Source organism: Strongylocentrotus purpuratus, unplaced genomic scaffold (assembly GCF_000002235.5).
Source record: "Strongylocentrotus purpuratus isolate Spur 01 unplaced genomic scaffold, Spur_5.0 spur5_scaffold_20, whole genome shotgun sequence".
Taxonomy (NCBI): domain Eukaryota; kingdom Metazoa; phylum Echinodermata; class Echinoidea; order Camarodonta; family Strongylocentrotidae; genus Strongylocentrotus; species Strongylocentrotus purpuratus.
In genome coordinates, this window is record NW_022145606.1 from 30,369,777 (window position 1) to 30,395,715 (window position 25,939).

Consider the following 25,939-nt stretch of genomic DNA (forward strand, 5'->3'; position numbering starts at 1 on the left):
TTTTGTTCTACTTCTGAATGTAGTTAGTCTTCTTCTTCTCCTTCTTCTTCTTTCTTCTTCTTTCTTTGTTTGATTATACTTACTCTTTTTTCATGAAGTTGGGATCTTTTTTGTTACCTCTTTACATGAAATGAATTTGGCAATGTCATTTATATATTCTTGTTAGATAATGTTAATACCTTCTCAGAGCTTTAACGAAAAGAAAAGATTCATCAATAAAAGTTGAACAGTACAGTTGTGAGGAGATAACAACTTTTTTATGAAAGAGAGGTCAGAAAAATGTATTTTGATATCATGGACATTGTACATCAATGATATTCTATATACGCATGCCAGAGATATAAGCCTAAATCTCTTAGTTTTGTATTGGCTGTCAGTCAGCTGTCAATACTTCCTCAGCTTTTATCTAATAAAATATCTAGCATTCTTTGACTATTCGACAAAATTGTTTAAAAAGTAAAAGTTCATTTTTAAATATAATGCTATTGTATAATGACAGAAACTATGTTGAAGTTGATGAGTTTAGGTTGATCTTGTACCACATAAGCATTATACTGTGAGGTTTTGTAATCATCGATATGATAAGAAATTGGCCAAGCCTTGTTATTTATAGTCACAAGCACCGTACACAGAAATGTGAATATGGACTACACAAACATTAAATAACATGAAAGTGTAGTCCACAACCTTGTCATATTCCCGAATTTGAGGGCGTTTGGAGAGCCATCATTTTCAGCTAACATTTTCTTTTATGATACTCTTCTATCAAGAACATACAAAGATTTTATATTCTTATCATGTAAATCTTTTGTAAATATTGTGATTCTTGATGATTTGTTTAATAAAAACATAAATAAAAATAAATAAAAAAAAAAAAAAAAAGAATGGCAAAGCTCACAAACTAGTGTTCATCATTCCCAATACTGAACCTTCTCCTTAAAGTGTGTAACCTTATAATCCCCCTTGATTAGGAACTAATGTTCAGTTCCCCTTCAATTTCAAATTTTAATCCAAAAGGTAGATATTTTTGCAAATGATCCTGAAGCTTTATGAATTCCAAGGAAACATTAATTAGCATTTAGAATCCGACTTTACTCTGCAATATCTAATAACAACACCACAAAAGTAGGTTTGCGTTTTCTTCTTGTTTTTTGTTACGGTGTTAGCTTATCTTCGTTGATGTATACACATGTAACACAATATATTATTAGAGCTTACATTACGGATTTAAGATTAATGATTAATATACGGAAAACACTGAAACATGATACTTTCAAATGTTGGAACTGATATGGCAAATTGGATGATAAAGTACATGGTAGCAAGCTCAAAAAAGGGACAAGAATGGGATAAAAAGAGTTGTATGATAAATAGTAACTATCAATCTATCAGAGAAATTATAGAAAGGTATGGAGGAATGGAGACGGCAGGTAATAATTACAAAAATACATGACAAGCGTCAGAAGTTGATTGTTGTAGATGGAATTGGCAGAAATAAATTGCGCCTCTGTCAACTTGCTGTGTTAGCTGGTGGGTAATCTCTTCTCTAATTGTAATACCCTGTCAACTATCCTTCCATATTTTCAGTTAGGTAACGGAATGTTGATTGCGTTGCGTTCACTTTTGCTTGTTACCAATCCGCTTAGGGGCGCCTAATCTCCCAAACTTTTTTACAGTTAGACCCCCTAATAAACAGCTTTCCCCTTCATCCCTCAAAAATTACTTTGTAGTTCTTCGGAGGATAACAAGCGGATTTGCCTTTAATCCCGACATCAAATATTCATGAAGTCTGTTCGCCGCTATTCGAATTGAATTCCCCCTTTTGTTGCGCTTTGTTTTCTTCGACGAACATGTGGCGGTATTTTTACGGGGCTCACTGTGGCGCTATCGATCGCCAGCCTTCACGCAGCTATTTCCAATCGATAGGTTTTGTCAGCGATCGATAGCCACCACATGTCTCATAAGACCACATGTCACACAGGGACGGAGAGAGAACAAAACAGAGAAAGAGGTAGAGAGAGAGAGAGAGAGAGAGAGAGATGTAGAAAATAAGTAAAGGGCTAAGGGTAGGGGCGAATGAAAGGTCAACACCTGACAACCATCCCCCCTTTTTTTTCTTAACGAAACCAGACCAATAAACTCACAAACTGTAAATGGTGTGTGTGGGTGTGAGTGTGGGTGAGACAGAGAGAGAGAGAGAGAGAGAGAGATGTTGAAAATAAAGGAAATAATAGGGGGCTATAAAAGGTCAACATCTGCCAACATCCCCCCCCCCCCCCTTGTCAAAACTAAATCCAAACAGAATGTCCCAAACGGCAAACGAGTGCGTTTTGGTCTATAATGTAGAGAGAAAGAGAGAGAGCGAGAGAGAGAGAGAGAGAGAGAGAGAGAGAGAAAAAGAGAGAGAGAAAGAGAAAGATAGAGGGGGCAAGGGACACATTAGAGAGAGATATAGAGAGGGCAAGAGAAGTCACACACACATAATAATGTGTGTATAAATACAAATATATATGATGTAAATTATTCCATTACTCCAACGCGTTCAAGGTCTCACTAAATATTATAGATGTATACTAGGTTTGTAACAATCAGGCCTAAATATATCATACAACAACATTTGATAATACCTAACCTTATAGCTAATGAGCATAAAGCAACAATGTGCTCTATGGTTGATAAATCTTGCAGAACTTTTCTTGTTCACTGAGCGATAAGCGTTACCTTCTCATTAAATATTCTTATTCGGAGTAGTTGTTGTTCCCGTTGCCACTGGTGTCGCGTGGTTGTTGTTCTCGTTGTCAGTGTTGCTGCTGCTGCTGTTTTTTCTGTTTGTTATGATTTGTATGAATTGTATTATCGTTATTATTATCATTATTATTCTTATCATTGCTGTTGTCTTTGTTGTTGATGTTGTTTTTATGTTGCTTCTCCTGCGTGATAGCACGAATAACATTTTGTGAACTCTACACACTTGGAATGTTCCACTCTACTAACCTTTTACCTACAACCTTAAACCTTTACTTTAAACAAACAGGTTTTTAATTTTATTATGCAGCAACTATCCATACTATTCCTTATTTGATAACGTAGATCTTCAGTGAATATAACTTGACAAACATTTCACATTTTCATCCTAAAATCATCTAAATTCCAATAGAAAATGCTATTCACTTTACTGTTGCCACTCCCATAGCTTGTATAAGCATGTACTATCTCATTCACACGTCGCAATAACAAGCAGAGAGGAAGAATTACGAGGAAAAAAATCACGGCAAGAGATCGTTTTTTCCGGCTCAATACGGATCGAAATCTACCCTTCATATCGTTTTCGATTCCAATTGATCATCGATAGCTGGATGTAGTGTAGGCTGTATATGGTCACCTGTTCATAACATTGATTGTTTTATGTGGAGGGTGTCAGATTTTATCTGATATCAATATTTAAAAGTCAATCTCTTTCTCGCCCGTACGCGAGCATGAATGGTAGGAAGCGTTTAATGCTTGTAATGGAACGCGGTCAAACTTGTAGTGTATAGATTCCTAGTGAAGGCGTGTTCAATGAACGCGACTGGTTCTTGTTTCGCTTAGTTTGGAGTAAAGCAATGTATCCAGTTTAACGTAAAACTTTTTGTGTGTTTCTCTTTTAGGCCGTTTACTGTATGAATGATAACAATCGTTTAATGCTTACTGTAAAATACGGACAAATTTACAGATGTAGATGGGAGTAAAATACGAGAAGTGTGTTTAATAATCGTTAATTATTATTACTTTTTGCTTTAAATGAAGCAAGACTTCCTTTTTGCTTACTTTTCTGTCTCGTAGACTGAATGAAAGATAACAATGTTCTTTCTAGTCTTTCGGTGATTTGCCGTAGATGCAAAGAGGCAGAGCAAAATACGGCGAGCGGGTGTATTCAATGAATTCGAATGACACTTACTTTAGTTCGCTTTGCGATGGGAAGCGTAATTCCATTTAAAAATAGACCTTCTTCTCTCTCTGTCTTCCTCTTCCTCTTTCTCTTTCTTTTCCTCTTTCTCTTCCTCTTTCCATTTTTTTTTCTCTTTATCTTTCTCGCCAGTATGCGAGCTGAATTGTAAAATCGTTTCTTGCAATGTCATAAGGTCAAACTTGAAGTAGATGCAAAGTGACATACAGGATGGGTGTACAACGAACGCGACTGCTTTCTTGCTTTATCTTGTATTGAATAAAGCATTGTTTTCAGTTTAAAGTCAAACTTCTTTGTTATCTGTTATAATTAATATTGCTTAGTGCTTGTAATGGAATGCGATCAAATATTTCATATACAGGTAAGCAGAATACGAAAAGATGTGTTCAATAAACGCTTGCTTTTTTTTTGCTCTGGATGAACCAGGATTTCTATTTCAACGTACTGCCTTCTTTCTCTTCGTAGTTCTAACCCGTTCACTTAACGAATGATAATATATATATTAATGCTTATGGTGGAGTACGATCAAATTTACCGTATTGATGCAAGCATGATCAACATGCGCGAATGACTCTTTTGATCGGGGCGTCGTTTCGACTGCGTTATTATACCTGCGTCAATCAAGCCTTTGGTGTGTATTATCTATGTATTGAATCATGTCAAGATGAAAAACAACTGTATTTCTAAGAACGAGTTGTATTGTTTTGGAATCATTAAACAAAAATTGTGGAGAAAAAAATGATCCCATGCGTCAGTAGCCTGAGATGCGATGTAAAAATTGAAAGAGGAGGCGTAATCAAAAAAGCGCAATTGACCATTATATGCCCTTTGCTCACGAAGTGTCATTTCGCTTGCGACATTACCTGCGTCAATCATTACTTTGAGTTATATAATCTCAATTGTCAGTCATTAAACGTGCTGTTTTGATTGCACATTTCGACCTCATTTTGGGGCTACAATGACACTCTCATAATGCGTCAGAGACAACGTCAATCGCTGACGCAGCAAAATGACATTATACATTTCTGTTTTCATTGCCCCCACCCAATTCAAAAATATTAAATCAAAGTGGTTGTAGAGTATATATTTCCACACCAGACTCATTGTTATCTATGAATCATTGTACAGACTTTTAGAAATAGAAGTAGCAACAGCTCCTTAATTAGCAGGTTTCTTGAAGACGAGGAAAATAATTATTCTCTGTCTGTTTGTCTGTGTGTCTGTCTCTGTCTCTGTCTCTCTCTCTCTCTCTCTCTCTCTCCTTCTCTCTATCTCTCTCTGTATATCTCTCTACATTGTGTGCATACGTGTCTGTGTACAATGTCATGTATTATATCTCTATTTATTTTGTAGACCCCCCCCCCCCCCTCTCTCTCTCTCTCTCTCTCTCTCTCTCTCCCCCTCTCCATGTATAATACAAAAATGCTCAAATCTCCCTCACATTTCGAATTTCTTTCCGAAATAAATTTTTAAAAACTCATTAAAGTTCCCCCCTTCTGAACCCTCGCCGCTTTTCATACTATCATCGACACAAAAATACGAATCGGAAAATAAACTAAGGATAAGGAGAGCAATATATATGAATTCTGAAATTCTGAAGGTTGCCGGGGACGCAAACGATATATCTATTTTGTTTAAAGGGAATAATAACCAAAAGGGGGCGAATTAAACGGGTAGAAATTGTGAGAGAAAATGACAATGCTTCCATGTGTTAGCCTTGTATGCATATTAGAGCATGCGCGAGCGAGCGCATTATTGTCTTCGAATCGAAGCGAGGTTTATGGAATGCTTATTGGGTATACGATGCAGGATATATTGTTGGTTGGAATTGAATAGATGAAATTATTGTTTTGGAGCAGCTCCGAAGTTGCTCGCATTAAAAAAGGCTTGTGCGCATGAATTAACTGCTAATAACTGCCAATGGTTTAAGCAGGGGAGTGAGTAGTCTTTCAATTCGAGACATGGTATCTTTAGAATTTTAGAAATATGGTATCTATTATAATGACAACTCATGAAAGTCTCCATTTTTTTACAATATGAATACTTTTTCATTGAGAGCTGGACAAACATACACTTGTAATTTCTTGATAAGGTTTTGTGTGGGGGCAGTGCAATATTGACTCTTGACTCTCATACAAGACGCCTTGGGTCCGATCCTTGCTAATTACTGTATCTGTGACTAATTTTCATGTTTACAAATAGGCCTACTCTTTCGACAACTAAAAGTAAATACCCATCATTATGGCATCCATTGTTTATATCCATGTTTATCTAACTGTAGATTGATCTCTTGTATGTATCATTGTCATTTCAAAAAAAAAGATAGAAAGGTTTGGACGATCATAGTAAAAATGTATTGGAAGAGGGTATTGGTTAGAAAGCGATGGGGAGACAGGCAGAGAAGATGACGTTTGGGATTAATGGCAAATACAGCTGGAATTAATAAGAACATTTGTATAACAAAATTGTCTAGAAACAAGCAATACATTTAGGCTATTAGGAAAACGTAAAGATGGAAAATTAGTGAAAATTGTTAGTTCACAAAACGAGAATACGTCTGCGGTGTAAGACTAACAAACCATACCAATAATCGTCATCGTCGGCGAGAGGAAATTGTACCGGAAACGCCAAAGAAACATACGCCCTCATTTTTTACCTGTAAACTCTCTAAATGCTCGATAATGGTTCATATCTTTGCCAATAAGAACGATTATTGTCTGCATTTCTTTTTCTTCTATTTTCCTGAGGTCGCTGCGGCAATTTGGTTGTGGCGAATCAAATAATGCGAGGTAATAAGCATTTAAACGCCCAGTGAGAGTAATGCGCGGAGTTATTTTAATTGAAGGTATAGAAAATGAATCTTGTATGAACTGTGGGGGTTTATTGCCTTCCAAATCAGTCATTTTGATTCTCGAAATGTCATAGGTAATAATTAGATATTTATGTGAGCGTATATCTTACCGCGTGGTAATAAATGAAATTTGATAAATAAGCAAGGGAGGGTACTGGTGTCAGCAAGGCCTCCCGTAGACAAATTTCATTATGAGTTGACTTGAAGAGGTTTTATTGTCAAGAACATTTTCGTTGTCAACATGTTTTGATGCTTCATGTTGAATTTCCTTCTCGTAAGCTGTCTCGCAAAACTTACCGGACAGCGGGATATATCAATAGACCGCTGTACTAACATTTCAAACTTCATGCAGACTTTTAACCTTTTAAACAAAGTTTGTTCTTGATAGCCTGAAAGATTGCCCGAGTCTCACTCGACATAGCAACGAGTACTGTAGGCATTCATTAATAACAGGTTGATAGAATAACTCATCACTAGGTTCCCAGGAAAGAAACATCAATACATTTGAATATATTAGTAAATCGGTCTTTTTATTGGTCACATGATGTACGTTATAGGGAATGAGGGATGAAGGCATCCCTTTGGAAGACAGTGACAGCAAACTTGGACAAAAAGAAAGTTGGTATTCCCATCTTGATCTTGTTCTTATTTTTCTTGTCCTTCAATTCAATTCAAAGATATTTGACCTTTGATCTTACATAACGGTATTGTGTCATAGGCTCGATATCAGGCTTATCGGTCAAAAAGTGTTTGAGCACGGATGCCTTGTCTGAAACCTTAAAGTGTTATGATCACACCCCCCCCCCAAAAAAAAATGATAATAATAATTATAACTTAAGGTGAGAGATGACGTCATCATTGATGCATTGTGGTGCACTCGTGTATGCAGATAGATGGCGCAATCACTGAAGACCATTTTCAAATCTTGTGACAAGCTAAAAATTGGCAAAAAAGGACCTTCAAGATTGACCGGGGAGATCGGAGCGAACATTTCCCTGCTTTGGCCAATATTTCCTGGCCGTCATCTTTTGCAGACGACACTTTTTAGACGTTTTTCATTCCTTTTTTCGCGCCAAAAAGTAAAAAAAGAGATGAAAGGAAGCCACGTTAATCCCTCTGCGACGCACGGTAAGAGCTGCACCTGCGCGCCATGATACTGTCATTTACATGCAATTTACATACGGATGCCAATCATTGCTGGGAAGTTTAGGAGCGGGCGTTGAGTGGGGTTACTGAACTTCATCACTTAATCTCTTCATTTCTCCCCCCCCCCCCTCCCTTTCTCTCCCCCTCTCTCCCCCCCCCCCCCCTCTCTCTCTCTAATAATCTTCTCTATCTTTTTCTTTATTTCCCCTTCCCAATCTTTTTCACTCTCCATCTCTATTCCCCTCCCTCTCTCTCTCGCTTTCTTGCTCTCTCTATCCCTTCCCCTCTCTCTCTCTCTCCCCTTCTCTCTCTCTCTCTCTCTCTCTCTCTCTCTCTCTCTCTCTCTATTTACAACGATAACGACGATGATGTGTATGATAGTGTAAGTGTTAGCGATGATGTTGATGATTATGATGATAGTGGTGATGGTGATGATGATGATGATGATTATGGTGACAATAGTGATGGTGATGGTGACAAGGGTGATGAGGTGCATGATGGTGATGATGAAAATGATGATGATGACGATGATGATGATGATGATGATGATGATGGTGATGATAATGATGATAGTGATGGTGATGATGGTGATGGTGATGGTGGTGATGGTGATGGTAATGGTGATGAGGATGGTGATGATTACGATAAAGATGATGGTAATGGTCATGAGGTTCATGATGGTGATGATGAAAATTATGTTTATGATGATGAAAATGGTGATGATGATGATGATTATGATGATGGTGATAATAGTGATGGAGATGGTGCTGATTATTGTGATGATGATTATGATGATGATGACGATGGTAACGATGATGATTATGATTATGATGATGGTGTTGGTGGTGATAATAGTGATGGAGATGGTGATGATTATGGTGATGATGATGATGATGACGATGGTGACGATGATGATTATGATTATGATGATTGTGTTGGTGGCGATAATAGTGATGGTGACGATGATGATAATGGTAATGACGATGACGATAGTGATGACGATGATTATGATGATGGTGATGGTGATGATGGTGGTGATGACTATGAATGTAATGATGATGGTGACGATGACGATGACGATGGTGATTATGGTGAAGATGAAGGTGGTGATCGTGGTGATAGTGATAATGATGGCGGTTTTGATGATTATGATGATAATGACGATTATGACCATAAATATACTGATCATGCTAATGATAACTATGCTGGCGACAATGTTAATTTTTTTTAATACGAAAATTGTAATGGTGATGGGGATACTGTAGATGATAATCATAATAGTGGAGTTGATAATGGTCGTCGTACTGGTGGTGGCGGTAGTGGTGACAATGATGATGATGTTAAAGGTCGAGAGCAAACCACAGGTGATGTGACAACCAACATTCAAAGCTTCTATAATTAATATGTCGATTCGGTGATCTCATTTTTAATTTCACCTTTTCTTTTTCTTTTGTCTCATGATCTTGTTTCCCATTTTGTATTCATGGTAATGGGGAGGGGTTGCTGAGCAGCACTATCCATTCTAAATTACATGGGGGTGTATGATCATCTTTATACAGTGTATAACGTATTTCATATCGATAAATCAAAATCAAATTGAATATTGCTATGTCAGTGGATATCTTATTATGTCTACGAAGGATAATGCAATAGTAAAAATAGAGACACTGGGATGAATAGAGGGATGGATGTAGGGGGTATGTCTGTGTGGGGGGGGGGAGGGGGCAAGGGACTGGTCGAGAGGGAGAACGACTACTTAGTCACCCAGAAGCCCGTTTCTTGCTTTACAAGAAGCGGGACAGGAGCTAAGGAATTCCTCGGGAAGACCCGGCGATCAATGCGAGAGCCGTGCCGCTGCATGCATTAACGCATACCGCCACATTTTCTGCCCCTTTCTCAAAAGCCAGCGCTTTGCTAACAAACCCGACGGACGTCGTCTACAACCAAAGAAGCACCGAACGAAAGAGCAAAACAAAAATCAGAGAGAAGGCGAAGGGAGGAGAGAGAGAGGGGGAGAGCGATGGAAAATAAAAACCTTCCCCGAGGAAACTCTCTCTCTCTCTCCATTCTTTCTTTTAATCTCCCCTTCCTCTTCTCCCCTTTTCCCTTCTTCTTTTCCTCTTCCAAGTTTGAGTGCGCGGAATTAGAAAATCAATATCATCGATCGTAAAAATGGCCCCTTTTCCCCGCGTACAGCTAAAATATTCCGCTCCTGTTTTTTTCCCCTTCCCCCTTTATCGCTATTTTCCCCGCATATCCACGCGACGCAGACAGTATGCTGTACTTGCGCTAGTAGCAGGGGGCAAATGAGCTCATAACAAACCCTTTCTCTCTCTCTATTTTTAATATTTTGAACGATTCTTTTTTCCCTCGCTGAAGAGGAAACGCCCTTTGTTAACTCGTTAACATCAGCGAAAATAAATCTCTGCATTTTTACTCACCGTTGTGTAAAAACTAAGCAGTCATATGGAAGATGGAGGCAGTATTTTGTTTATAACGCAATTTCGAGCAATTCCCATGCATGAACCTGGAGAGGAAAAAAGGGGTTCGTCTTGCTTGGGGTGCTGTGTTATTGCCATGTATATTAATGAAGCATATAAGCTGAAATTCGAATCAATAAATTGTGGTTGATTTGGCAGAGTTTTAAGCTGTTACCATTATCATTTCTCTTATCAAATGAACATAATAGGTCCTTAAAGATTGGCCAATGAATAATTGCTTATAGACAAGGTTCGAAAAAAAAAAGATCGCCACTAAATAATTCGCAAGTCAGTTAACAGTTCATCAGTTTTGAATTGGCGAACTCTGTATTTGGGGACTTTGAATTAAAAGAAAGAAAGAGAAGGTATTTTAGAATTTCAAAAGATTACATTAATCTTTCTGCGCAAGGCAGTTGAGAAATTGCCAATATTTGTTCGAACAATGATGTTTAATCAAATGTGAGGCCACTGAGGCATGTTCCAATAACGCTCAAAATGGCTTTGTGTCTAACTTACATGAATTTAATCTGTGTATTTTATGGAGGTATATAATACCATTTTTTGCAGAAAGAAATATAAAGGTTATAACTTGTAGATGATGATACTTGGTAATTACGTTGTCTTTATCAGTCTCCTAACTTTGCAGGGAGTGATTATTCATATTTAAAGAATTTGAAAGTTTATGTTTATTGATTTTATTGCCTTTACTCTCTCTCTCTCTCTCTCTCTCTCTCTCTCTCTCTCTATCTTGCTTTTCTTATTAGTGTTACAACATTCATCAATATTTTTATATCAAGAGGATAATTTGTTTTCCGTTCCTTTTTTTTTCTAATTCATTTATTTATATATTTATGTATTTATCAATTTATTACTCATTAATTCACTTTGTTACTTATCATTATTTTTTTCTTCTAAATTTAATTACTTAGGTCTAGGCCTATTTCTTATTTTGCATTCATATTTGTTCAGGCCTACATATTTATTCATACGTAAACCAATGCATTTCTACTATACCCCCCCCCCCCCCCCTCTCTCTCTCTCTCTCTCTATTTAGATTTTACTGCCTTATCTATAGGCCTATGGGTTATTTTCCACGCTATTTTCCTGCTTATTATCTAAAGATGGATATTTCATTCAGACCTTAGTTCTGGGTACTGTGAGCTTCTAACTGATACTACAGTATCAGTAAAGCCCAATGCATGAATATGGCCTATATCTTTTTCACCAGGAGATGGGCAAATCCAGCGGTCGGTGGTGCTCACTCTCCCCCGGAGGGCCGGCGTAAGAGGATCATCGGTGATGGTATCAAATAGCCGAATTATTACCGCTCGCCTTTCTTTATTACTACGGCTTATGAGGTGCACAATCAATATATTTTGCTCAAGTATTCAAGCAAGTGCTCGTCGTTTTTTATGTCATTTATTCCTTTCCAATGCGCTGCTTTTCTGGATCAGTAAACGCTGGACTGTAAGTATTCGACGGGAAGAGGATAATTGAGAAATTGTAATACACCCGCTATTTTACATGAGAAAGCTAATATCCTATTAAGTGAGTGATTGTTTTGCTTCAGCTCTCTGTTTTTATTGTGAATTATAATTATATATTCCATTATTGCTCTTCAGTAGCCGAAAGTGACAAAAATTTGAACAGATTATGTGAACATTTATATGAATATATATATCTTTCTGTCTCTCTATCTATCTCTCTATCTATATTGTTATATATTATCTAGTTATTTATCTATCATTATTATTATTATTATTATTATTATTTATTCGATCATAAAAACACATTCAGCATGTACAGTGTATATAGGTGTATACAGAGTGAAATAGGAAAAATACAAAGTAAGATAAAGAAGGAATAGCATGTGGGTCAGGGTGCACACCTATCTATCTATCTAGTTCTTCTATTTTGATATTTCATATATTTTGATATATTTGTTATTTTATACACCGTCTCTATCTCTCACTCTCTCTATTCAGCACTGTCTGCAACTTCTTCTGTCTTTGTAATGTAAAGCTTTATTTCTAAATCTCCCTTTACTTTTTGTATTGTTACTACCCCCATCCCCTTTTCTCTCTCTCTCTCTCTCTCTCTCTCTCTCTCTTCTCTCATTCTCTCTCTCTTCTCTCATTCTCTCTCTCTTCTCTCATTCTTTCTCTCTCTCTTCTCTCTTTCTCTCTCACGCACACTCTTCCACCCTCTCCCTGTCTCCCTTTTCCAATTTATTTGTCTAGTAGAGTTAACTTGTTTAATTGTCTCTATTTATTGCTACTACCCCCCCCCCATCAACTCTCTCTCGCTCTCGCTCTCTCTCTCACACACACACACACTCTCTCTCTCTCGCTCTCGCTCTCTCTCCCTCGCTCTCTCTCTCTCTCTCTGTCTCTATATCGTACTCTCTGTCTCTGTCTGTTCTCTCTCTCTCCCTCTTCCTCTCTCTCTCTCTCTCTCTCTCTCTCTCTCTCCCTCTATCTCTCTCTCCCTCTCCATCTCTCGCTCTGCTACCAGTAAACACACAGTGTCTCCTTCACCAAGGTTAACCCATCGCATGTATTGTCTGGGGGTAAACACGGCTCAATGGCGACGCACATGAGAACCGGCCACGTGGCCCGGCCGCATGTATCGATCCGATATAATATGAATTATTAGTCCATCCATGCTGCAGGGTTCACGAATATTGCAGTACCTAGGCCTACCGCCAGTCACGCCGCCGAGACCGAAGGCAGGCCGACAGCCCAACAGGCCGATACCCGACCGAACAACTAGGAGTCGGCCTACACTTCGGAATTTACCCGATATATTCACCCCAACGCGAATGACCGCAGAATGACTACTCGCAACATATTGCTAAAGAGAGTAACACTGAAAATTGTTGTAAAGATGCGAGCGTTGAATTTGTATTTTGTTTCAGTATGGTTTTATGGAATCCGTCCTAAATATTAAAGTAATGCAGTGTTTAATAGTTAATACTACTTTTTTGTTATTTTTCTTTTTTTACTGATGTTTGGAAAAACAAGCATCGGAGAAATTGGAGTGTTTGCGTGTTTTTCTTCTTCTTCGTCTACCTCTTCTTCTTCTTCATCTTCTTTTTTTCTTCTTCTTCTTCTTCTTCTTCTTCTTCTTCTTCTTCTTCTTCTTCTTCCTGTTCTTCTTCTTCACCTCTTTCTCTCTTTCCCCTTTCTCTCTCTCTCTCTCTCTCTCTCTCTCTTCCTTCCTTCCATCCTGTATTTCTTTCTTTCATTTTTTTCGTTCTCTCTGTCTTTCTTTGTATGTTACTTTCTGTCAATAAATTTCTCTTTTAATTGTTACCTTATTTGTTAAGGTATGCTCGGAAGCGAAAAGATAACGCTTATTATCACAAAACAATTACAACAGAAAGATGCATCTAAAATGGTTGAATATATCTTACGCTTAATTTATTTTATTTGTAATCCATATGAATGTGAATCCGAAAGCTGTTATCATAGTTTCAACATGGATACATTAATGCATGGTGTAAACGCAAAAAGGACCTCCTTTCACTTCGCTGAAATTTTTGATTCGATGCGCGCTGTGAAGGCCTGCAACTTTGCGCATCAGGTGAATGCTATTATGCTTGCTTGTAATGAATTTTTGCAGTTATGCACGTATTAAAATGGGAATTATCCATACCGTATGCTGTGAGCACTCGAGTAGGGACAGTACAAAATGCGAATGAGTTAATGTCACAGTAGATATTGTCACAATAAATCCTACGCTCAATTTAAGCGCAAAAGCAATTTTAACAACATGAAAAGATGACGGAGCAAAGAAGAAATATGAAAAGGAAAATGGAAAATATGCAAGGCACAAATACCAAGGTGAATAAATATCGATTCGGGACATCATCTGTAATTATTGTTTAAGCTCAACGCGTGCGATGCATACGGTTGGAATTAAAGATTTAGCCAGGAGAAGCAGGGGAAACAAAACGGCCACGCGGGGCCACGCGACGCAAATTAGCCGCTGAGTTGCCGAGGAGAAAAGGAAGCAGGCGAATGAGCTGGACAAGCCTTGCAGCTGATTGGTGCGTTGTTTGCTGCGAAGTCGCCACGCGGCTGGACAAGGGAGGATTTGTTGCAAGCGAGCGGGGTCTGAGTTAAAATTGCCTTGCTCGTTTTGTTAAGCAACGAGAGCTGCGAGAGTGCTACATTGCATTGTTACCCTATATTTTATCCTTTACAAACTCCTTTTTAAGGTTCTGAGATACAGTATTACTGTGGAAGGAATGAATATGTGTGCTCCCTCTATCGCCGTCTCTCTCTCTTTATAATTATGTGTCCTTAAATGCTCGAAGGATATCTACCTTACTTTAATTGGAGGAAATAAAATTGTTAACAACAGAAAGTAATAGGAATTAGTATATGAACGATTTTATCTTTTGTTTCTTGATACATACTTCTTGTTTTCTTTCATTTGTTTTGACATCTTCATTCATTTATTGATGCATTTGTTGGATATTTGATATTTATTTATATATTCATAATTACTTTTTTTTTGTAATTCTTTCCTTTATATGTATATTATATTTAGTTATTTATTAATTTATTCATTAATCTAAATTCATTATATTACTTCTGCTCGTTGCCCCCTATCGTCCAAGTCTGAAAAAAGAAAAAATGCAGAATGTTCAATAAATTCATATAATTATGCAACACATTTTAAGTATTCTGACGCACCCGCTGTGACTATTTTCTTCTTCTTCCTCCTTCTCTTCTTTTCTTTCTTCTTCTTTCTTCTTTCTTCTTCCTCTTCTTCTGTCTTCTTCTTTCTTCTTCCTCTTCTTCTTTCTTCTTCGTTCTTCTTCCTCTTCTTCTTCTTCTTCTTCTTCTTCTTCTTCTTATTCTTCTTCTTCTCGTTCTTCTTCTTCTCCGTCTTCTTCTTCTTCTTCTTATTCTTCTTCTTCTCGTTCTTCTTCTTCTCCGTCTTCTTCTTCTTCTTCTTCTTCTTATTCTTCTTCTTATTATTCTTCTTCTTCTTCTCCTCCTCCTTCTTCTTCTTCTCCTTCTTCTTCTTCTTCTTCTTCTTCTTCTTCTTTTTCTTCTCCTCTTCGTCGTCTCCTTCTTCTTCTTCTCCTTCTTCTTCTTCTTCTTCTTCTTCTTCTTCTTCTTCTTCTTCTTCTTCTTCTTCTTATTCTCCTTCTTCTTCTTCTTCTTCTTCTTCTTCTTCTTCTTCATCCTTCTTCTTTCTTCTTCTCTTCTTCGTCGTCATCTTCTTCTTCTTCCTTCTTCCTCTTCTTCTTTTCCTCCTTCTTTCTTCTTCATTTTCTTCTTCTCTTCGTCGTCTGCTTCTTATTGTTCTTCTGTTACAGCTTCACTTTTCCCGTGGAGTAGACGCGGACGCCCCCCCCCCCCCCCCCCCCGATACGCTACGCCCATACTGTCTTCTGCAGGTAGTTCTCAGCTCAGTCTGCTCTAAGTGCACTGCAGACTAATATTTCAAATTAAACAGTGAGAGAAATAAAATATGAATCAACTTCCTCGGCAGCTGAGCGTATCACGTTGGACAATACAACAGTACAGGATCACTCGTGATTAAATCAATACTCAATGGTTAACAAACCTAGCCAAATCGCAAGTGCCAGAAAGTACTCAAATTTATGCGCGCCAAGCAAATGGATGCTACATACAGAAACTGCTTCATACGTAATTGCGAGTATCGTCTGCGTTTGAAGTTTGAACGTAATATTGAAATTATTTATTGAGCCAAAATAAGATATCTTCTATTTTCTTCTTCATGTGGGTTTTTGTGATTTCCTCTTCTTCTTCTTCTTCTTCCTCCTTGTTTTGTCGTTATTATTGTAGTAGTAGTAGTAGTAGTAGTAGTAGTAGTAGTAGTAGTAGTAGTAGTAGTAGTAGTAGAAGTAAAATAAGTAGTATCATTATCATTATCATTATAGCATTATCATCATTATAATCAGCATTATTACTTCTGTTATTGTTGTTGTCATTGTCATTATTGTTAAAATCATCAAATTGTTCACAATTTCATTTTTCCTATCTTTTCTTCTTTCTATACACCAAAATCATTTAACTTGATTCGATGCAATTTGATGTTAATTCAATTACATCATTAATCACGGTATATTAACATTAATTCAATGTTCTTGACAAATTAGAAAGAATCATGTTTGCGTCTATTGCACTAGTATTCATTATGCTCCCTGTCTCTCTCTCTCTCTCTCTCTCCTTATCTGTTTTTGCCTTTTTCTCTCTCTCTTTCTATTTCGGCCTCTCTCTCCTAAATCTCTCTCTATCTATCTCTCTGTGTCTCTATCTCTCTCTCTCTCTCTCATCATCATTCTCCTTGCTTTATTTCATATCCCACACCTCGCCGTGTATGATAATATGCCGGACTTGAACACTACACTAGTTACAAAGTGCACACACTCATGTTAGAGCTGTGTGTATTCATCGACACGTTGCAGGGGTCTCTGATAGTTCAGGCGCCAGAAGTCCGCTGAAATCTTGTGAAGTGAATTTTAATCAGTTTGACTTTATGAGAAATGGAGCCCGATTTTCCCTGTTTGATTAATATTTTTGGATTAGCATTCCCCCTTCCGTGCTTGTAGAATCTTCACATTATTTTGATTCATATTTGAAAGAGTGAGGAACTTAGAAATGGAGAGGAAAAAGAGAGATGGGAGGGAGAGGGATGTATAGGGGTGAGAGAAAGAGTGAGAAAGAGGAGTGAGAAAAGGAGGGAGGGATGAAGAGAGATTGGGAGGGAGAGAGGAAGAGGGAAAGGAACAGTGAGAAGAAGGGCAGAAAACGAAGGAGAGAGAAAGACATAGAGAGAAAGAGAGATAGAGAAGGAGAGAGAGAGAGAGAAAGAGAGAGAAGGCGGGTGGGGAGAGTGAAAAAAACGCTAATTTTCGATTAAAAAATGACACACACAAAATATATGCTGATAACGTAACCCACAAAATGAACCCTATATGGATACATTTTTCCCCGTTCTTCAAATTCGCTTTACTATTGGGTACCTCAAATTTGAGAAAAGGGTGCTAAATTTTCCATGCTCGATGATTACTTTTTTCAAATATCATTTTCCCCGTGCTAGCTAAATCTAGTATCTGAAACAGAGATAGGGGTATGGGGAGATAGAGAGAAGGAACAGTTAGACATAGATCGAGGGGCGAGTGACAGAACTGGATGACAGTCTCAAAATTGACGAACAAACAAATAGAGCTTGTTTGAATATTACTCATTTGATTGAAAATAACCCCTGACAGCATGCTAGTCGCTAGATGTCCCTTAATGTGCACAAGTCGCTTGATCCTGGCACTTTTACAATATCTTCTTATCATCTTCCTTCACCATGATTATCATCAAAATCATACTCACCATCATCATCATCATCACCACCCCCCCCCCCCCCCCATCATCATCATCATCACTATCATTATCAGTACCCGACACAACTACATCATCATCACCATAATCATCATTTATACAACCAAAAAAAAATAGTTTTGTCCAAACTTACCAAACTTATCTCTAACATCATCACCAACGCCAACAATAACATCATCACAATCATCATCATCATCATCCTCATTATCACCATCGCTCATCCTGTACATGGTCCACATTTGGTTCAATTTTCAATCTCTTCCTCTTTCTCCTCATCCCTATCTTCATCGTCTCCAATATCATCATCATCTTCATCTTCTTCATCTTTATCTTCGCCATCATTCTCATAACCATTACCCCCTCCTCCTCCACCTCCTCCTCGTCGTCGTCGCCATCATCATCATCATCACCATCACTCATCCTGTTCGTGCGATCCACATTTGGTTTACTTTTCATTCACTTCCTGTCACTCCTCCTCCTCCTCCTCCTCCTCCTCCTCCTCCTCCTTGTCTTCATCGGTACCAATATCATCATCATCATCATCATCATCATCTTCATCATCATATTAATATTCATATTCATCTTTGCCATCAATCTCATAACCATTACCCCCTCCTCCTCCTCCACCTCCTCCCTATCGTCATAATCATCATCATCACAAACATCGTCATTATCACCACCAAGATTACCCTGCTCCTGCTTTCTATCTTTGGTGCGATTTTCCTGGCCTTGCTCTCTTTTGGTCCTCTTTTTTTTCCTCCCACCTACCCTCTCTCACACTCTCTCTCTCCCCCCCCCCCCCCCCCCTCTCTCTCTCTCTCTCTCTCTCTCTCTCTCTCTCTCTCTCTCTCTCTTTCTCTCTCTCTTATTCTCTCTCTCTCCTTCTCTCTCTCTCTCTCTTTCTCTCATCCAACCTTCAACCGATATGTTTTCGCATCATCATCATCATCACCATCATCATCCCCATCGCTCATACTATTCTTGCGATCCACATTTGGTTCAATTTTCATTCTGTTCCTCTCCCTCCTCGTCCCTATCATCATCTTCGCCATCATTCTCATAACCCTTATTCACCCCCTCCTCCTCCTCCTCCTCCTTATCGTCATAATCATCATCATCATCATCACAAACATCGTCATTATCACCACCAAGATCACCCAGCTCCTGCTTTTTTTCTCTGGTGCAATTTTCCTGGCCTTGCTCTATTTCTCCTTTTGTCCTCTTTTTTTTTCTCCCACCCTACTCTCGTTCTCTCTCTTTCTTATACAACCCTGTTTTTGTATCATCATCATCATCATCATCATCATCATCACTCATCATGCTCCTGCAATCCTCATTTGGTTCAATTCTCATTCTCTTCCTCGTCCTCCTCCTCCTCCTCCTCCTCCTCCTCCTCCTCGTCTTCATCGTTACCAATATCATCATCATCATCATCATCATCATCATCATCATCATCATCATCTTCACCATCATTCTCATAACCCTTATTCATCTCCTTCTCCTCCACCTCCTCCTTCTCCTTCTCCTTATCATTATCATCATCACAAACATCGTCATTACCACCCTGATCCTGCTTTCTATCTTTAGTGCAATTTTCCTGGCCTTGCTCTATTTCTCTTTTGGTCCTCTTTTTCCCTCCTACCCCACTCTACTCTCTCTCTCTCTCTCATCCGACCCTCATCCGAACGATGTTTTGTCAGCTTTCATCTCACGGCCATCCAGGATGGCAAAACCAAATCAACCTCCATCAAACGTCTTCCAAACCCGAAAGATGAAACAACAAACTCATGAGAAAACATCCCGATCCGTGGCTGAGCGATCAAAAATTATCTTTCTTCTTCTTTTTTTTCCCGTCTTCATCTGCAATGTGTCTTTTTAAAACTAGATAGATTGCCTGTGATGTTGCACACTGTATGGGGAAACACAACTTACTGCAAGCTCCATATATGCTACGCTTTAATAAACGGCGTATATCCTCCTTTTCCCCAGGACTGCCATGAGAAGCCTACGAATGTTCTTTAGAAATTAAAATGTTATGAAACTAATTTGTGAATGCTTTCTCAAAAATAAAATAAAACAAGAGCATTATTCGGTATTTCGTACATGTCATTCTTCTTCTATTTTTCCTTAATTACCTGTTAATCATAGGCCTAGCTCTTTATTTTTATCTCTCTATCTCTCTCTCTCTCTCTCTTTCTCTCTCTCTTTCTCTCTTCCTTCCCCTCTCCCTCTCAATCTTGCTTCCCTTCTCTTTCTCTTTCTTTCTCTCATTCACTTTATTCTTCTTCCTCAAACTTTCTACCGATTCTCTCTCCCCCTCTCTCTCTCTCTCTCTCTCTTTCTCTCTCTCTCTCTCTCTCTCTCTCTCTCTTCCCCTCTCCATTTCCCTTACTCGCCCTTTCGTACATCATTACATCTCATTTTTGCTTCTGCAGCTATATCATTTCCAAAACACATCCAATATTTTCTTTCACGACGCAAGATGTATCATTTTCTCATTGCATTTCAATATTGTTGTCGCATGCCAGCCACTTCGGCGCGCAAAGTATTGATTTTTCCACACGAAATGATGTGGAGGAAAAGGATATATATATTGTGTTTTACCCACTGCGGAGGCTAGGCAGTGCCCGCGTACCCGTATCGCGGATGCGTTATATTACATCGAAAGTAATAATTACGAGGTAATATTGTGGCTTCTCGGCCTTAAGACGACATTGCATCCTTCATGTGAATATCAGCCCCCCCCCCCCCCTCCCCTACGTCCTCGAAAATATTGGAAGTAGTATAGTCAAAATATGTATCGAAGGTATAAAGAGTAGTAGTGATACTCGTATAGTAGTAGTAGCAGTAGTAGTTGTTGTAGTAGTAGTAGTAGAAGTACCAGCATTAGTAGTTGTTGTAATAGCAGTAGCAGTAGTAGTAATATTAGTGGTAGTGGTGGTGGTATAGTAGAAGTAGTAGACGATATTGCACCCTTCATTCGAATAGGAAATATATATCAAAGGTATAAAGAGTAGTAGTAATAATCATAGTGGTAATAGTAGTAGTAGTAGTAGTAGTAGTAGTAGTAGTAGATGCAGTAGTTGTAGTACACGCTATATCGTCCTACATTCGAATATCACCCACGTCCTAGAAAACATTGGAAGCAGTAATAAGATATAGAAGAGTGGTGGTAGTATTAGTAGTAGTTGTAGTGGTGGTGGTGGTGATGGTGGTGGTGGTGGTGGTGGTGGTTGTGGTGGTGGTGGTGGTAGTAGTAGTATTAGCAGTAGTAGTAGTAGGCTGTTTCACTATGCAAGTTATGGTATTCTGTTTGTTAATCAATATTTTGTTTATTAAATATTAGAAAATCATCAGCATTATACAAAATTATCATTATTGGCCAAATGGTCGGAAAAATATGTTGTGGAGTTCCTCAGGGATCTCTCCTAGGACCACTCTTTAAAAAATGACATTAACAAACACGCCTCTGAGCTCCCTTCAGTGTTATATGCAGAAGGTGCAAATTTACTATACTCATACTCAATCACTCGTTAACTCATGGAAATCAAATTTTATCATATTCAGCAAACGACAAAATCTTTGGTAAAGATGAAATTAAATTAAACGTGAAATGGAAAAATGTATAGAGTTGAAAAAGAATTAAAAAATGACCGTTTGTATTGCTAACCATTACATTAGTCTTAGCAACTGCGCATTCGTGAACTTCAAGTAGAATTTCACAACTTTTTGTTTTAATTTAGGATAATATTTATGGGCTCAATTCCAGGTTTATCATATTTGTATTTGAACAGTATATTGCATATCTACGTGAGGCATATTATAATGAACATAATAAAGGATCGCCCTTCGGCACTGAAAGGTCGAGAAGCAAAAATACTTAACATACGAGTATCCAGAGAGTGTAAATACATTATAATTTATGAACCTTATGAGTCTTTTCCATTATCAGAAGAAATCAAAACACGACGCTTAGCGGGTGTTCTTTCATTTCTCTTCCAGCTCCCCTCGCAACCCCCTACCTCTCTCTCTCTCTCTCTCTCTAACACCTTTTCCATCCCTACAGCCAATTATCTTTTGGATAACACCTCTCTTATCCCATTTCTAAACAAATTATGTTCTTTCTCTATATATATATTTATCCCCATTCCCATATCTTTTGATCTCTATATCATTTCTTTCTTTTGTGCTTTCGTTCTCTCTCCTTCTCTCTATTTATTTGTGTATCTATCTTTATTTTCTTATTAATTTTATATCAATCTTTTGAACGCCTCTTCCCCATTTTACTCCCTTTCCTGTACAATCATAATTTCTTTTTTCTTCTTACGATTTTTTTTCCATTTCTGCATTCTTTCAAATCTCAGTCACTATTTCTCTCTCTCTCTCTATCCTCTCTCTCTCTCTCTCTCTCTCTCTCTCTCTTCCTCTCTCCATCTCTCCCTCTCCCTTTCTCTCCCTCTTTCTCCCCATCTCTTTCACAGATTTTCGGGGCTTGGTGACTTTAATCATGAAACCGGAAATTCGTTACGTTTGGTTGAGGGGGCTAGATCGCGCTAATAATCAGGGCAGGTGTTTCGGCTCGGTTCAAAACACACAGAGAAGATGGGCTTTGGAAACCTGTGGCGTAGCGAAAGGGGGCGGCAGGGGGGCATGTGCCCCTTCCCAACTGAGAAAAAATATAATAATCAAAGAAAGAGCCAGAAAAGAGAGGGAATGAAAGGGAGAAGGGGTACAGACGAGGAAAAAAAGAAGCCCCAAACCACCTTCGACCCCTCTCCTATACAAAAACCTTCCCCCAAAAAGGCTCCCTCCCCCTTCCCCATAGTGCCCCACAATGGGTAGACTTGCACTACGCCTCTGTTTGGAAAAAATACGTTCAGTTTGGCGAAAAAGAGAGAAATATATTATGAAGAAAAGATGCTGTATAGAGAAATGCTGAGGCATGTTGTAGTAAATGTGTTGTATAGAAACCTATGGAGCAGCGACTGCTATTATGAAGGGGCATAGTATTCTGAGCATAATAATTATGAAGGTGGGCTTAATATGAGAATAAACTGCGACTAAGAGGCCTTTACCAATTTAGATGACGAAAATAATAAAGAAGACATAAATATAAGCTGAGGTATATAGAGTAGGTTTTTCACTGAAGTAATATTATTATGGAGAAGCTATGGGCTATAAGGTTATATGGGAAAATGAAATGGTTTTAAGGATACGCTTTTTTGAAAAAGGTGAGAGAACAAGTTGAGGGGGGTTTTGCAATATTAACAGGAAATTGAGTTCAGGATATTGTGTACAGCTGTAGACTCGGCTATATTTCACATTATGTTTTCAGTTGTAAGCCTTAAAAAGGAGACATGTAGGATGGAGAAGATATTAGGGTAGAGGGAAAAGCGAAGGGAGAAGTTTTATAATATCAATATTGATCTGTCGTGTAAATTATTTGTTCATGTGAGGGAAGGAAGTATTCGAACTCTAGGTATTGGTGATAATGCATTTGTATACACATTTCCTTATTCCATCGTGTTTTAAATGCCCCCCTCTAAATTACGTCTTTTTCTATATAGGCCTATTACTATGGTTTTTCATCTACAATGACTATAAAGCGGTAACCTGTAATATACTAGCACTGCTTTTCAATAGGTTCTGCTTAATCTATCATATAAATTGAGTATCATTGAGACGTGATCATACTACATGTATATATAGGCCTATATATAATTTCTAATTTATATGTCTGTCTATATTTTTTGTAAAATGTGGAAGAAATAAACTTGAAACTTGAAAAATTGAAACATCATCTTAAAACTGGTGGTGATTATAATTTTAGGGATCATACACATAACTATTATGGTACATAATGTTATACCATAATTCCACATAGGCCTACATGTTCAACATTTATCATTCTCTCTCTCTCTCTCTCTCTCTCTCTCTCTCTCTCTCTCCCTCCCTCTCTCATTCATCACCCCCCCCCCCCTCTATAATGTCTTACGTTCAATCTCTCTTTCTCTTTCCACGTATCTCCATCTCTTTCCCTCACTCCTCATCCCTTCTCCGATTTCAAATGAAGCCGGGTTTTCTCTCCAGTCATCTCGCCTGAGCTCCTGCCTGGCTTCGAGACTGTGACGGGGGTCGATAAAGTTAGTAATCATGGCTGCTTGGTGAAAATATCGAATTTTCTTTCTTATACCGCAACCATGGTTGTAGTGTGCGAAAATTTCTCGCTCGTCTTTGCTAAACGCAGATCATTTTTCTCTGTTTATGATATTAAGGGTTTTCTTTATCTTCGTCGGGAGTTCGTGATTTTGAGTCGATTTGGAGAAGATTTTGTCTTTTTCTTTGGATGGAAGGTTTCGGGTTTATCTGTTTGTCTCGAGAGTTGAAGAGAGAGATGTAGAATGGGAGAGAGAGGGGAATTAAGAGAGAGAGGTAGAATGAGAAAGAGATGTAGAGAGAGAGAGAGAGAGAGAGAGGACAGGGAGAGACGAGGAGAGACAGACAGACAGAACGACACACAGAATGAGAGACAGATAAATTGATGTATATAAAGAGGGTTGAGAGAGATAGAGAAAAGGAGATAGAAAAGGGAGAGAGATAGAAACAGAAAAATAGAGATGGGTTTAAAAAAGAGATAGATGTACAACACAAAACAGTAATAACAAAAGGTAAGAGGTGGCAGATAGAGGAAGAAAGAGAAAAGAGAGACAGACAGATAGACAGATGGACGGAAAAAGAGTGAGAGAAGACGGGAAAAATAAAATAGATATAGTATATCAAGGAACAACAACTAGGAACATGATATATTAAGGTATTTGCAACAGAAATATCAGGACAATACCCACAGAAGATAAAGATTTGAAACTTGAAAGACGAAGATGATGATGGCATTATAATACCAAAGAAAAGGCAAGGCACGACATCAACTCTTCCAAAAGAAAGGAACGTGAAAGAGAATGTGAGAGGGCAGACCAAAAGATGTAAAGGGAGAAAGCAAGAGGGGGAGAGAGAGATGAAGAGAGTCAGAGAAAGAGAGAAATCGACTTTCTACGAGAAATGCACTGCTTCGATTTTTTTTTCTTCCCCTCGCCACTCTTCCCTATGTGCTGGTACTTTTTCCAGTCGATTTTTGGGGATGACGAATAGACAGAGAAAAAAGGAAAATGAGAGAGAAAAATAAAAGCACGCCGGGTTTTCGCAACTAAACTGAGGGGGACAAGTATGGATTCATTTCGATTTTTCTTTAAAATCGTTACATCCAAAAGGTGTTCTCGGCAGCTAAATCAGATAGACCCGATCTATAAGAGAAGTGTATAAAAACCAATGCTGGAAAACGATTTTTGTCAGTATGTTTCTGTGTGTTAGTAGGGGATGGTTCTGGGTGCTGGTTGGAGTCCTTAGTAAGGAACAACATTAAACCAGGGAAAATATTACACTATAAGGAGCAGTGGAGTAGCGTGGAGTAGGAACATACGCGCAGGAAAGCATGACGTTTTAACTGGACTCGACGCGTTGGAATGCGTGATGTGTGTGTGCGCGTGAAAGGTACATGGATGGATGTATGTGTATTATAGCAGACTTGGGTGAAAGCCGGGAAAATCGACAGCTACGATGTGTTACAATGGAAATACTCGGGAATTTGACCAGTTATTTCATTTGAAGAATCAGAAAGAAAAATGAAGTTCAATTTGAAGAATTTTTTAAAACAAATTAGGAGAAAAACATCTTAAAATTAAGGGACTCAACGAATGAACGGGAAAATCACTATGGGAGTAGGACAGAAATATTCCCGCGGGAACAGGATGGACAAGCGCCTCGGGAATAGAAAATCACTTCCACGTGTATTGCGGCCTATGACGGAAGGTATACCGGGAATTCCAGACATCGGAGTGAAGTGCAGCTGATTGAAAAAAACCTTCCCGCGGGAAAATATATGATTGCATGTTCGGAATGAACATTATTAACATCACGTGGACATCGGACTAGGGAACATCCAAATTGGCCAATTTTCGTTGCTATGGACTACGAATAAATAACAAAAAAGAAATGCATGCAGAAGAGTACTTCAACTGGTCCAATAGAATACAACAGAAGCGACATGTGTTTTTCTAATGTGCATTTTCTAGTACTTCAATAA

At 38.4% G+C, this 25,939-nt stretch overlaps 1 long non-coding RNA gene across 1 annotated transcript; it reads right to left on the reverse strand.

Moving 5' to 3' along the window:
- Window positions 1–1,420: 1,420 nt before the first annotated feature.
- LOC115927379 lies at window positions 1,421–24,256 on the reverse strand. The gene is made up of 2 exons (XR_004065599.1): window positions 21,825–24,256; window positions 1,421–2,255 (listed from the first exon to the last, which is right to left on the reverse strand). It is a non-coding gene; the product is annotated as an uncharacterized LOC115927379 (long non-coding RNA).
- Window positions 24,257–25,939: the final 1,683 nt, after the last annotated feature.